The sequence below is a fragment of the Canis lupus genome, chromosome 17 (genome assembly GCF_011100685.1).
Source record: "Canis lupus familiaris isolate Mischka breed German Shepherd chromosome 17, alternate assembly UU_Cfam_GSD_1.0, whole genome shotgun sequence".
Taxonomy (NCBI): Eukaryota; Metazoa; Chordata; class Mammalia; order Carnivora; family Canidae; genus Canis; species Canis lupus.
Window position 1 is genome coordinate 51,225,397 of NC_049238.1, and position 14,825 is coordinate 51,240,221.

General features: G+C 49.8%; 2 long non-coding RNA genes across 2 annotated transcripts; one reads left to right on the forward strand and one right to left on the reverse strand.

Annotated features, from left to right (window-relative positions):
- Positions 1–1,281: 1,281 nt before the first annotated feature.
- On the reverse strand, positions 1,282–2,946 carry LOC111090667. Its single transcript, XR_005371899.1, has 2 exons — positions 2,750–2,946; positions 1,282–1,630 (listed from the first exon to the last, which is right to left on the reverse strand). It is a non-coding gene; the product is annotated as an uncharacterized LOC111090667 (long non-coding RNA).
- A 4,057-nt stretch (positions 2,947–7,003) lies between these two features.
- Positions 7,004–14,700, forward strand: LOC119869677. Its single transcript, XR_005371900.1, has 3 exons — positions 7,004–7,251; positions 10,503–10,567; positions 14,345–14,700. It is a non-coding gene; the product is annotated as an uncharacterized LOC119869677 (long non-coding RNA).
- The last annotated feature ends 125 nt before the right edge of the window (positions 14,701–14,825 follow it).

Genomic DNA, 14,825 nt, shown 5'->3' on the forward strand with positions numbered 1-14,825 from the left:
TGTCAGGAAGCGACTCCAGTCTGTAACACATACTGCTTCCTCCGATAATAACAAGCACCAGAGCGTGATGATCCCAAGACCAGGAAATGGTGCCAGTCCTTGAAGACCACCCTGTCCCCCACTGAGGACCAAACTCCAGCCTGTAGCATCTGTCTACAGTGTGAGGCCTGCAGGGATGCCGGCCATTGGGCTTGTGCCCTGGCAGGTTAGAGAAAGGGCTTGTGATGACTACATCACCCTGTGCTTAAACCCTTTCATGGTTTCCCCTGTACCTGGGCTGAACTTAAAGCTGCAATGAGGCCTGAAGGCCCTGCATGGTGTGGAGTCTGTGTCCTCTTACGTCTCCCTACAGCATACTTCAGCCACCTCCCTGCACTCTTTCTCTCAGCCTACTCTTCCCCACTCGGGGGCTTCCCTGCCCACTGCGGGCGGGGTTTGGTCCTGCCCCGCATCACATTCACGGAGCCCTGGCTCCTCAGGAGGCAACTTCGGGTGGGGTGCTTTGCTGCTAATTGACTCCTGTGAAGTACTTGGAAGCATAAAGGATGACACCAGTGAGGAATGTAGCTGCTAATCCCAGTGTCTCTTGAGTCAGAGGAGGAACTGGGGAGGGAACAGCCCCGAGAAGTTCCCAGATGGTCTCCTCCACATCTCTGGGAGATCTACCCTTTCAGGGTCTGCACCCCCTGGGACAGCCCCCAGGAGACTCCCTTTCCAGGAAGCAACCCTGAGCAAATCACCAGTCCCGGGTGTTTCTGTCCCTCGGGACAAGGTAGAGGGAGGAGCCAGGGGAGGGTCAGGAGATTAGGTCTGAAAAAGTCTCTTGTACCTGAACAAGCAACAGGGACCTGAAAGCCCACTTCAAAGCAGCTAAAACAAGAGGGTTGGTTTGTCTTCACACATAGCAAGGGGTTCTGACATGGGGGGGTGATCCAGGGCTGACTGACATAGCAGTTGTAGCATCTCCTTTAGGGTGGTAAATGTTAAAATGGCATGTGATTAAAAGGCAAGGAGGCTCTCTCTTCTTTCATTAGTTAGAAAACATTTTCTTATGGCCCCCTGGTCCCACTGACCAAGATTGGATGGCACGCTCAGGCCAGGAGGGTGAGACCCTGTCATCAGTTTGCATGGCTGGCTCTCAGAGGGTAACCATGGGCATGCTTGATTGTCCTGGCCATGCCATGCTGTGACGACCACCGGTGGGCAGCTGGAGGTGTCCTCCAATACTTGGGGTGGTTGCATCTTCCATGACCTTTGGATGTCATGCCAGCCATTCATGGGGGCAAAAAGCCTGCTTTTTATTATCCAAGCCTAGGACCTAATTCCATTGTATAGAAATGTTCTTGCCCAAGACTTAGCAGAATTAAGTCACTAAATTATCAATTGATGGATAATTCTCTGTGGTTGAGAGCCACCCACCACTCCTAGGCAGCATGGTTTCATGGGGCATGAGCAACTGGATCTTTCTGCATTTGCTGCTGTCACAGTGCCTTGTCTGGGGTGGTCCTCCTTGACCACATAACATATTGAAACACAATTATCTTCTTAGAAATTGCTTTCTTCGTATTCCTCCTTTCTGGGAAGCATGGCATTGTATTAATCTTTGAAACTGTATCATCTACGGATTTCACTTCAGGATAGAAAAGAGAGTAGATTAAAAGGTTTGCTATCAAAAGAGGATGTTGGGTTTGAAAGGGTTGTGAGCCTCTGGCTTAGGCCAATAGAGTTCACCCCTGGGGTTGAGAGCAGCTGGGATGATGAGCTTCAAGACAGAATTGGGGGTTTCCAGCAACAGAGGACTAGGGGGAGTGGAGTGTCACCTGGGAAGCCATTGATGCATCCTGTGTAGAGTGTGGGGGGGGGGCTCCATTTGCTCATCTGTGCAATGGGTTGGGTATCTCAGCTCTAGTTACCTCACCCCCTATGAGACGAACTCAGGGAGCAGTGAGAGCCCCCCAGAAGGGTGTAGGGTGCTGCTGTGCCCTGGGGCCCTGAATACCTTAGCTATTTTTATTGATCCCTGTTCTTGCCCTCACAAGCCCCAGTCCTCATAATAGTTTAGCCCCAGAGGCATTAAGGCCACCAACACCAACTAGAAACATGGTGATCTGTGCATCTATAACTCCACCACAGTGTGGTGTTTCTTAGCATGCTGTTGGGCTGCCCCTTCTGGGTAAGATGCCTGCTGATGGGCCTGTGTTCAATAGAAAGAAACGGATGGAGATGGTGGCATTCCAGGTATCCAGATAAGTGGAGACAGTGCAAATGCGGTCCACCGTTCTCCAAGGACTGGCCTCCATCTCCTGGAATTCCCTTCTTGGCACCTCGGACACTGGCTTTAAGCTTCTTCCAGTGGGGGAGTGGGTCTAGGGGCAGTGGGGAGGGCTTTGGTGGTGCCTTAGCTTGCTGGAGTAGTGGCGGGGAGTGGGGCTAGTCTTGGTCTTGCTTTTAATTTATCCAGTGGTTAAGAGTGAGGCTGACTGCCTGGGTTTAAAACAGTGTCTGGATTTAAATGACAGAGCCACACGTTTCACCACTCTGCCTCAGTTTCCTTATTTATAAACAGCATTAGATTAGAAGAAACAAAGTATATGAAGCTTTAGAACTGTGGCTGGCACAATAGGATTTAGCCATTGGCTGACTCTTAGTTACTGACACATGAGGTCCTGAGGCTAAGGGCAGCAGGCTGATAGGGTACCCCCATCCTTTGCTGGGCCCAGAAGCTGTAGTACCAGGAATCATGACTCACACTCTGGGAGAGCCGCCTCAGAACCTCTGCTTCTCCTCCCAGTCCTGGAGTGGCTGGGCTCGTGAAATGACCTCAACTGGGAGGAATGAGGGGCACGGAGTCTATAAGGCTGGGTGTAGATCCCTGCCTACCCTTGGGGCCCTCCCAGCCATACCTGGTACCTGCTCCCTCGCAGGTGACCAACAGGCAGCAGGATTCCGAGGGTTCCCACAGTTACTCACTGTGACCTCAGACCCAGCACACAGGACCCCTAAGCTCCTCCCTTCTGCTGCCTGCTGCTTACAGACTGTTCTCGAGCCTCAGATGCACCTTTGACCCTGACCTCTAGCTGAGACCTCAAGGTGGCTTCTGACTGTGGCTCTGCCATTTGACTGAATTCTGGGCTCAGACAGTCGCTGTTCTGGTCCCTGGCTGAGCTCTAGCCCTGATTGTAGACTGACCCATCTCTCAGACATGCAAGGCACTCAGGGGGCCTCTGGGATGGAGTTCCTGTCTCTGAACCCCTTGTCCTCTCTTCTAACCCCTGGGCATCTGAATGAGAGTGCCTGCCTGCCTCCCCCTTGCATCCTGGACGGGATCACAAGGAGAGGGGGCCTCAGCCTGGGAAGAGAAGATGCTGGCTTTGTCTCTTCAGTCTATTTTGCAGCGATGCCCACTGAGGAGGATCCTTCCTCCTGCTTCCTCTGACTACAGCTCCCAGATAGAAGAGACCGCCACCCTCCATTGGTCCAGAGTGCTCCCTAAGAGCAATGACAGAGCTCCCTAGTTGGGCCAGGCTTATTAAGGATAGAACTGTGTTTCTTCCATCAGATTAGGGCATCCCCAAGAGCCTGATTTGTTGTTGTTGTTTTTTAAAGATTTTATTTATGAGAGACATACACAGAGAGAGAGAGATGGGGGAGGGAGGGTGGTGGCAGAGACACACACAGGAGGAGCAGACTTCATGCAGGGAGCCTGATGTGGGACTTGATCCCAGGACTCCAGGATCATGCCCTGGGCCAAAGGCAGGCGCTAAACCACTGAGCCACACAGGGATCCCCAGGAGCCTGATTTGTGTCTCAGTCATCCAAGGAACGCGTCCAAGGAGGGGATAGGAATAGCTGGGGTACTGGAGTTGTCAAGCTTGCAATCAAGTCTTGGTACCACCATGATTAGCTGTGTGTTCTTGGGCTCAGCTTCCTCAGCTGTGACGTGGGGCGGTGATGTCACTTAGCTGGTGGGGCCATGAGGATTAGACGAGAGGGGCCTTGGGAAGCACCAGGTGAAGGTCCTGGCACTGTGACTGCTCCATGGATGTCAGACATCACTGATATTGTAACTCTACCATTTCAGTGTTCTGCAAGGGCAGGGACACGCAGTGAAGCTAAGATTCCCCTTCCTTCTTCCACCATCACCCCTACCCCAACACACACATACCAGGTCTTTCTCATGGGGTAGAGATCAGATGGCGGTGTCTAAGCTGGCCTCCCCTGCCACCCTCACTTCTTATAGCTCCTTGGGGGCTCTGGGCCTTTAGGGCCTGGTCCAGCCTCTCCATGAGCTCCTCTCTGCATTCCCCCCTAAGAAGGCCTCTCCTTCCTAGCCTCACTTCCCTAGAGCTACCATTCTTTGTGGGTTGCCTGACCCAGCCTATTTCCTCCAGGAAGGCTCCTGGGTTGAAATCTGCCAGGGTCTGGCTCTCTAAACCTAGGTCACAAAAGCCAGGTTGTTCCTCCTCTGTTGATGGTCTTGCCATGATCCCAAGCTGCCTGGCTCTCTGGAGCTAGTGAGGATCCAAGGCCCAAACTGCCCCTCCCACCATGGATTTTCTAAGGTAAAGCTGGGATAAGGGTGGGGTGAGTCCCCTGAGTCAGAGCCACCATGCTGGGGACCTATCCATGGTACTTGTGACCCAAACAGATACCCAAACTGCTCTCAGGAGGGTTTGGCTTCTTTTCCTCTCTTTTCAATTAAGTAAATCAATTAAGTCATTTTGAATGACTCCAGTTGGCCACCTGAGGCTTTCTCCTTAGTGAGGCCTGATTCATTAAGACAACAAGACAGGTGCCAAGGTCAGCGATGACTTCATGAGCCAGGGGCACACTTCCTATAGATGGGTTGAGGGGTCTTACCCACAGACCATTTCTCAGGGGAGAGAGAAGAGCAAGGCAAGCATCCTCATGCGTGACCTAGACTAACCTCTGGGGGAGAGACCAAGAAAACGAGGACAAGATGCTCCATGGCGTCGCTTGGCCAAAGCAGGGTGTGAACCCAGGCTGCCCCAGAGATTGGGGCATCCACTTTTTCATCAGCCACAAGCATTCTTCAAGGGTCTCCTGGATGCCAGGTTTTGGAGAAGGATGAAAGAAGATGGTTCTATGACTCCTGGAGACTTTTTAAATCTTGGCTATTGGGGATATGATTGTGTCAGTTTCTATGTTTGACATATTTGTGTCTTTCTCCTCTGGAATTTTTATTCATTGTTTTTATTTCTTTGCAGCATTATGTGCATGTATCTCATTGTAAGCTACCTCATGTCCCCTCTGGAAGTAAGAGTATAAATGAAAAATCAACTGGTTGTCAATAGCCACTCACAGACCTTTAGAGGGGATTCATGTGAACACCTGTGTCTTTCCCCTTGGTTGGATGTCCTCTCAAGCTACAGGGTGTGGAAAAAGGGAATTTTCTGGGCCCTGAAGACCTGGAAACAAGTGCCCACTGTAGCTTCTGGTTGGGGTGAGAAGCAGCAGGCCTTGGCCCAAACTGTGGCTCTCTGTGGAAGGAGAGTGGTTTAGGTTTAGGCCACAAGCCTGACTTTTGACCCTAGCTCCACATTTCTCCAGGTAGTGGGATCTGGTCAGATTCTCTTGCCTCAGTGGACCTCTGGATATGGTGAGGGGTATGATGGGTTTGATGAGGGCCCCAACCTTGGCTTTTACTGGGCTTCTGCGAGTCTCCCCTGAGTGGATTTTAACAATTTCTCTGATCAGGGCTAATTTGCACACTGCTCTTGCTGCTCAAAGAAAACTAGGAAGGTTTGCTTAGACTCCAAGCCTAGAAAAGCCCTCTGTTCCTAGCTCCTAGAAGGGGAATCTATCTGTTATGGGAACAGCTTCTCCTTGGCCCCAGAGAGACCACTCACCCCTTGAGGCCTGGTACCCTCACCCTCTCGCCACTGCTTTCCCCACTGGTCCCGGTCCCTCCATGTCACAGTCCCAGTATCTCAGGGTGACCCAGCACTTGCATCAGAGCTGCCTGACTCCTTTGGAGAGGAGCCTGGTTCTAGACTCTGCCCTCCCTAGACTCTGAGCAAGAAGAGCCTGTTGACTGTGCTGAGAGGAGCTTCTAAGAGCATCTCCTAGTCTGGAAATGGGCCGTGGGCCCCGACTCACCTGGCTCCCAGTGATGCTGTGTAAATGGCATCATGGGCACAGTGGACACTTATTGAGCATATGGCATGCCTACTCCCCAACCTCCCCACCACCCGTGTTGGAGCGAACCCTTTATTTGATCCATACAACAGCCCCACAAGTCAAGTACCATTATTAGCTTAATTTTATACATTTGGAAACTGAGGCATAAACAGTTTGTATCACACAATTAGGAAATGGTGGATTACCAAGGTTCTCTTAACCATTACAATCTATAGACTGATTCATTCATCCATCCATCCATTCTAGAACTTCTGATTATGTACCATGTGTCAGATCCATGAGTTAGTGAAACAGACAAGAAGCCCTGCCCATCTGGAACTGACATTTCAGAAGGAGGAGAAAGACAATAACCAGGACACACAGTAGACATGTGAATTATCTAGGACGTTAGAAGCTGGTAAGTGGGGCAACCCGGGTGGCTCAGCAGTTTAGCGCCGCCTTCGGCCCAGGGCGTAATCCTGGAGACCTGGGATCGAGTCCCACGTCGGGCTCCCTGCATGGAGCCTGCTTCTCCCTCTGCCCGTGTCTCTGCCTCTCTCTCTCTCTCTCTGTGTCTCTCATGAATCAATAAATAAAATCTTAAAAAAAAAAAAAAAAGAAGCTAGTAAGTGTTATGGAGAACGATAAGAATAAAGTGGACTGCGGATGTTGGGAAGGGGGTGCTGCAATTTCAGTGGGATGGCCAAGACTCAAAGGGAGTGAGGGTGGGAGGAGAGGTGTGGTGAGAAATAGTGGGATTCTGGATCAATTTTAAAGGCAGAGCCAAAGGATTTGCCGCTGGACTGGATGTGGGGTGGCAGAGAACTAGAGAGTCCAAATTTGTGGCCTGAACAACTGGAAGGATGAGTTACCATTTAGTGAGCTACAGGGTGGAGAAGGTTCTTTTCTGGTTTGGGGGATGATCAGAGTACAGTCTTGGGCGTGTTGGGTTTGAGCTGCTTATCGTGCATCCCCAGCAGAGCAGTGGAGCCAGCAAGGTCTGGCGTACAGGGAGAGGTCCAGGCTGAGGACTTGGCTCCAGTTGTCCCACAGTCATGGCAGAACAGGAGCATGGGGATTGCCAAGGAAACAGGTCCGGCCATGCAGCAGGTGAGTGGCAGGGCCGGGATTCACACCTGTCTATTCCCCAGGACAGGGACTCCTGCGTTCTGCATCCACTGCCTCTCAGAGACAGCCAGGGCAGGAAGGGGCTAGGGCTGCCTGGGTCCACCATGCCCCCTAACAGAGAGGGAACAGAGGCCTGTGTGACTTGCCTGGGCCGGCGAGGACAAGCGGCAGAGCTAGAACCGAGGCCTCCCTGACGCAGGGTTCGGAGATTTGTGCATGACAAGATAGTACTGGTGGAAGTGCCCCGACAGGCCTGGAATGTGGGAGGGAGTATGGCAGTGATTATTATTATGCCCCATTGGCTAGCCAGGGGCACATTTCGGCAGGATTGCCCTCTCACCCAGTGAGCTCTGGGCACTGGCTCACGTTCTTCCTGCTGGGAGAGGCCCAGGCCCCTGGGTGGGGGCCCTACACTCAGTCCCTGCCTCCCTGATTCATTCCAGCTCTCCTGGGGGCCTGAGTCACTTTCTTTCCAGAGGAGAGCTGCTTGTTTGGCAAATCCCTGGATCCAGCGGGGAAGAATGGGAACTCAAGCCCAGGGTTGGTCCTGTGTATAGGTGAGGCGGGCAGCCACCCACTCCTGCCCCAGATCCCTGCCCCAGCCTGGAATTTGCTCACTTGTCACCTATTCAGCCAGCAGTTCCTGAGTAACCATCTCCATCCAGGGGCTCAGCCTTGTGCAGGTTACAAACTGCTTTCAGATAGTCCTATTTTACAGATGAGAAGACTGAGGTTCAAGAGTACCCAACTAGTTAGTTCATAGGAAAGCCAGTGCAGAGATACAGCCTGTCCGACTCCAGGAGCTCTTCCATTTATTGTCACTCCTGGCCCTAAGCCTGGCTGCCATTCCCTAACTCTTGGCCTCGATTCTCTGATCTAGGGAAGCAAGATGTGACCTTGGGGGAAATGACTCGATTCGCCGGATACTTTAGGCAAAGGGAGAAGGAGGAGACAGGGGCCCTGAAGGAATAGCCTCATGGATGGCTGTGTCACAGGGGCTGGCCAGGGGCTGTGGGAGAAGTCTTGGTGGGCAGGTGCTTAACAGCAGTCCATGAAAGCCATCAGAAGACTATCAGAGAAGAAACAAACTGGGTAGAAGGCACTCTGGGCAAGGAAATAGCCAGTGGAATGGAATGAATTTGTATTCAAGGGCCAGATCATAGGGTGTGTGTATAGGGGAGGGGAGGGTCAGATTACAGAAGTTTCTGAATGTCTGTGGAATGTTCTGGGCAGTACTGGTGAGGGGCTGAGGCGCCTCTTCCCCCAGGAAGCCGTCCTGTGCTAATTTCACTGGTTCCTCAGCCCCAGCCGGCTCTCCTTCTTTCCCTGGCATAGCCTGTACTTCAGAAGAAAAACACGAGACTTCCTGGGTCGTGCCCTCTTTCCCAGGAAGCAGGGCATGGGGCAGCTCACAGGATGTCTACAACTACATCCGATAGAGATTGGGGGATGGCAGGAAGCCAAAGACTTTCCCAAGAAGGATCAAGCTCAGAAGGCTGGCCACCTCACAGACAGGTACAATGAGTTTTACTGGAGGTATATCCAGAAGTCTCCTCTCCAGGTAGCCCCAGCTAAATGTTATGCTGCCTGGATTTGAGCATGAGCAATGGAGACTCACCCTTTTGGAATAAGGCACATCCCCTTATTATAGGCCCATTTCCTTGGGAAGGGTGTCACTGTTCCCATTGCCATGAATGCCATAATCTAACACTTTCTTCCCCAGGTGGGTGATGGGGTGGGATAGGGGGAGCAAAGAAAAGGAGAGCAGACTGAGAACCCCATGGGAAGTTTGGGTACCAGAAGCACCTCAGGCCACTTTACACCTGTGCCGTGGGAGGACGAGGTCCATTTGGAGGCTTCAGGATAGCCCTTCTCCATGTTCACCAGTGCCCCAACAGTTAGGTCAACACTTCTTGCCCTGTTTCAGTGAGACTCTTGGTGAGTCTCTGGCTTCTTTGAATAGGGGGCTGTAGGGGATGATTTAGGGGGACCCTGAAGGGAGGCAGTCTGGAGTCCAGTTCCCCGTAGCAGGCAGAACCTAATTCAGGGAAAGCAAACCTGGGTACCTGTCACAAACCAGTCCATAGAGAGCACAAAAGATTCAAGTGGGAAAATGGTGCCATCTAACTTAGGCGTCTACATGTGACCCCATCTATAAATGACCAAATGCCTATTAGCTCTTCTCCCACTGAAATAGGCAAAACTAAGAAAAATTTTATGTCCTCAAGCAAAACTAAGAAAATTTTATGCCACCTATCTCATCCATGTATTTCCACGATAAGCATGTGCATGTTGCATGACGTAGTTACATGGCATGCCTCTCACCTGGGACCCAGTCCAAGCGGCGATGACTCGAAATCCTGCAACCAAATAATGCACGGTGCATGTAGCACTTTTATTGGGAAGGAGGGATTTGTTTTATTATATATGGTTCAAAGGCTTTGACATGACCCTCTTAACAGGTCCAGTTTCAAAAAAGGAGGACTGAGAACTGGAAAAATGTGGCTAGTGGATGCCCATGAACCCGAATGCAAATAATGTTTAAATATATTGTGAATCAGGCTTGGTAATGGTATGTGTGTGAGTTAAAGGGTGTGGCTACTAGTGGCCAGTTATAAATCAGGAGAAGATTCTGAAATAAAGACAATTCCAAGTAAATTGAAATATATTACATTTACTGCAACCAATTGATTTCTTATTTCAAACATAAAGAAGCGCATAATTTGTATTAATTGAAAAATCTGTGTCTCCATTTCCACTAAATAAAAGCTGAACACCAAACAATTTTAATGGGTTGTTGGGAAACTAATTATTAGCTTTCTTGGGTTAACTGGGTGCTTTTTTCTCTGCTTGTGAGGATGGCTGGCGGCATAGAGGCTGCTTGTGGGAAAGCCATCATCGGGTGGGAACGACACAGGGCCGAAGTTGTGATATAATAATACACGTGCTTTCTCTAAGTACTTTAAACAATAAGATCTAGCAGAAGGTCTAATCATTATTGCAATTCCAGTGCAGTGATGAGAATTTATGATATTTCAAGGACTCTTCCTAGCTGTAATGTGATATGAAAATTATCTGATTTCTATTGGTGAGAGTCACCGGTACTTCAGAGCCCTGCTGTGGTTTGTGGTCTTACATGCATAATTGAAAGAGAATTCAGTTAGGGATTAGTGAAAAGAAAGATGGAATTTTTTTCTTCATCCAATTTTTCAACCTTTGCACTCTTTCCACAGACTCCCAAGAGGTCCAGGGACCTCAGGATAAGGATCTTGGCCTCTGAAACTACACCTTGACCCAGGTACATGGGGTCAATGCCTGGAGAGTGAGACTGGGGGGCTGACATCCCTGCTGCCTCATCCTCAGTGCTGGCATCTTGTCTCTATCTGTGTCCTGCTTCCCGTGGGTTCCCCTGGAGGCCGCTGCTCAGGGCTCCCCACTCTCCCCACATCTGCCTGCCTCCTTGCCCACTCTGGGTTGGGGCCCCCTGGCTGGTCTGCTGCCAAAGCCTTGTGACTGGCCCCTGGTCCTCTCTGCTGGCCTCTCTGTTGGTTTTCCATCTGGCAGCCAAGGGGACAGCAAGATGCAAAGTTCCTCATTCCACCATCTGCTTAAAATCCTTCAATGGCTTCCGAGTGTGCTTAGGATAGGGACAGGAGGCTGACCTCGGCCCCCAGGGCCCAGCTGGCTGCCCACAGAACTCATCTCCCACTGGCCCCTCCTTGGCCCACCTTTGCCACCTTTCACTTCTGGCTCATGCCTCATGCTCATCCGCCCAGCCTCACTGCTAGCTTTTCCTCCTGCTGGGGGACATCAGCTCAGCGCAGCACCTGGCACAGCCCTGAGTTCTCCTTCGGACATGATTTTCTCCAGAAACCTTTCCTGATCTCTGTAGCACTACCCCTCCACCCTTGGCTGCCCACTTGGGGCTGGTTGATTGTAGTGTGCATTCTACCTCTTACTCTGAGGATGGGTGGAGTCCCCTCAGTGCTAACCCTCTGAGGATGGGTGGATTCCCCTCAATGCTAACCCAGTCCCCAGGCGCTGTGAACATCCTGCCATCTGGGAGGACCATGCAGCACAGGGAGAGATCTGGCTTGAGGCTCAGGCTCACTTTAGGAACTCACACAGTGCTGGGAGCACCTGGCCCATAGGCCTGGAGCACAGGGCAGAGGACAAGCTGCCCTCCCCCGTGAGCCGTACCCCATGCTTGTCTGGGCTCTCCCAGCACCATGAAATTCTGGTCTAAAGCCCCTATGCAGTTGCAATTTTACTTGTCTTCAATCTTCCCATCTAGACTGTAAGCTCTAAGAAGGTAGCATGACATCCATGCCCGGCACTCTGGTGCTCCTGTAACTCAGGGATGGACGGGATGTGCAGGTTCTCTGGGAAGAGCCCTGCATCCCTGATCCTAGTCTGCCCAGCCTCTTCAGAATCTGGGCACCCTCAGCTGGACTTTAGTGGATGTTTCTCCACTCTCCGGCTAAATCATCGCTTACTCGTTTCACAGGAGGGTTGCCGGTGACTCAGACTTGGTGTGGCTGGTCCGGATTCTGAGGGAGCTCCCCAGAGACTGAGTAGGTGCTGGTAGACGTGTGCCAAGTGGAGCACACACACAGCCAGGCTTGGAGGCGGAGGGGTGGACAGGATGACCTGATTGATTGAAGGAGGGTGGGCCCTCAGAGGCCAAGTGCCCGAGGTCAGGGTTCAATTTAGGGTTAGGCAGCAGGGCCGAGGCTCAGGGGAAGGTGCTGGGGACTCTGGGGAGTTCCACACCCTGTGATCTGGGCTGGGTGCTCCAGATACCATCCTGGCACACCTCCGGGAGTCTGCTCCCATCTGCTCCTGGGGCCTTATCTCCAACCAGGCCAACGGGTGGAGATCTGGGGAGATGACAATCACACAGGAAGTTCTTAGTGGAAAATCACTTTATCGTGTTGCCTCTTCTTGGGAATGGAAACAGAAGAGGGCCTGAGAGGCACTGGGCCAGAGGGCTGCCACCAAACATCTGGGTCTGTGGAGGGCACTTAGGCCCATCTCAACCTGGAAGTGGTGGGCTTTTTCTCTGCGGGACCCTCACATGGACAATGCTGAGACTGGGCCAACATCACCTGAAGGTCACTCTGAGGCTATGTAGATCTTGGCCTTCCAGAGCCTTGGGAAGCAACTGCAGCCTCCTTCTAGGCCTTTGGGATCCTCCAGGTCACCTCTACTCAGACCTGGGCTGCCATGGACCAGCTCCAGTCATGGTCCCCTGAGGTTGTCTACATCCAAATTGAGTGTGAAGGTACCCTTGGCTAGGGTCAGCTTGGGGGCTGAGTGCTCTGGATACTTTTTTATGGGGACAGTTACTGGCCCCTTATGGTCAGGGTGTGCAGGCTGAGGAATGTCCATATCACTTGCTAATTAATTTGCTTAACCTGAAGTGGAAGACATGCCTACATAAACCCAGAGCCTACGCAGGCACGTGCTTTCCCACCCGTGTCCACAAATAAAGACATTCTCTCACATGACCACAGATACAGTGAGGCTCCCGTGTATCAATGCACAGAGTCCTTCATGTAGGGTAGAAGGACATGTCCCAGATTGGAACAGTCTCCTCCTGTAAGCTCAACTCCCTGGAAGCTGCCTGACTGTACAGAAAGGTGGACAGTCATGCACATTTCCTTCCAATCTCTTTTATGCACTAAAAACCATACTTGCAGTTAAACTCTTTGTACAATTTTATATCTCATGTCGTGAAATGCTTTTTGTTAACATATTTTAAATCAATACATAATATACTGTCATATGGGCAGACCATAATTTCTTAAATCAATCCCTATTATTGAACATGTAAGTCATTTTCAGTTTTTCACAAGATTGTTTATAAGTCTTTATCCACTCCTTAGGCTGAGTTCCCAGGAGTCACAATACTGTCAAAGGGTAAAACCCCCTTCCCTCCCTGCCCCATTGTTGTTGAGATATAATTGTAAAAAGATGTCTTTTTAAAAAGGCCTTTGATTCATATTGCCAAATTCACTGAAATGACCGATTTACACGCCCACTGGTAGTTCCTTTGCCAAACTTAGATAATCTTATTTTAAAAACTGTTTATAAATTTAATGTGGAGTATTATTTTTTGTCATTCTTTTGATTTGCATTTGTGGATAATTAATGATTACAACATTTCTACATGGCTGTTGGCCATTTATATTTCACTTTTTTTCTATTTTTCCTTTTACCATTTATCTATTTTGTTCCTAGTTCTTTTTATCATATCAATTTATTTTATTTTTTAAAAGATTTTATTTATTTATTCATGAGAGACAGAGAGAGACAGAGACACAGGCAGAGGGAGAAGCAGGCTCTACACACAGAGCCTGACATGGGACTTGATCCCGGGACTCCAGGATCACACCCAGGGCTGAAGGTGGTGCTAAACCACTGAGCCACTGGGGCTGCCCTATCATATCAATTTCTAAGAACTCTTTGTATAATAAGGACATTAGCTCTCTCTTTACTGGCCAAATTTGTTTCAAATATTGTTTCTACATTTCCTACTTGACTTTACAGTCTGTTTAATTTTTTTTGACATACAGAAAACTTACATTCTAAGCATTCAAATTAAAATTTTTTTCCTCCAGAACCACTCCAGTCACTTTTATGTTAAGAATGCTCTTGCCTGCTCTAGATGTTGAATATCACTCGTCTGTGTGAGTGTGTATTTGTGTATGGCTTCGTCTTGTAATCATCTTGGAAACAAGGAAGAGAAGACATTATCCCTGCCCTCAAGGAGCTTGTAGGGAACAGAGCAGAAGGAGTACAGTACCTATGTTATCACTGCTCTCATTGTGTGCCAGAGATAAGATATGCAGATAGGGGTTCAGTGAAAGGAGAAGGGAACTATATGAAGGAGATAGAAATTTAATGGATGCTCAAGGTTGCACTGGGCTGGGAGAGGCTTTATTTATTCATCAAACATATACCTAGGCTCATTATGTGTCAGTCATTGTTCTAGAGCTTCATAAATATTAACTGATTCAGTCCTCATAATAACTTACCGAATTATCATGCTGTTATTATCCCTATTTTATAGATGCAGAAGCCGGGGACCAAAGAGTATAAATAACCTACTCAAGACGGTACACAGAAGGGCCAGGATTTGAACTCAAGAAGTCTGGTTGGGCTGGGAGGAAGCAGGGATGCTAATGGTTAAGGGACTTGACTGTTCAAAGAAAGGATTTAGATCAGCAGTTGGCAAACTTTTCCCGTGAGGATCCCACAGTAAATTATTTTCAACTTTGCAGGCCAAGAGGACAAATGGAAGAAATCATAGGCACTTAAAATAACAAAAGAAAAAAACAAATTTGCACCAATTTTTTTTTTAGATTTTTTTTTAATTTTTATTTATTTATGATAGTCACAGAGAGAGAGAGAGAGGCAGAGACACAGGCAGAGGGAGAAGCAGGCTCCATGCACCGGGAGCCCGACGTGGGATTCGATCCCGGGTCTCCAGGATCGCACCCTGGGCCAAAGACAGGCGCTAAACCGCTGCGCCACCCAGGGATCCCTGCACC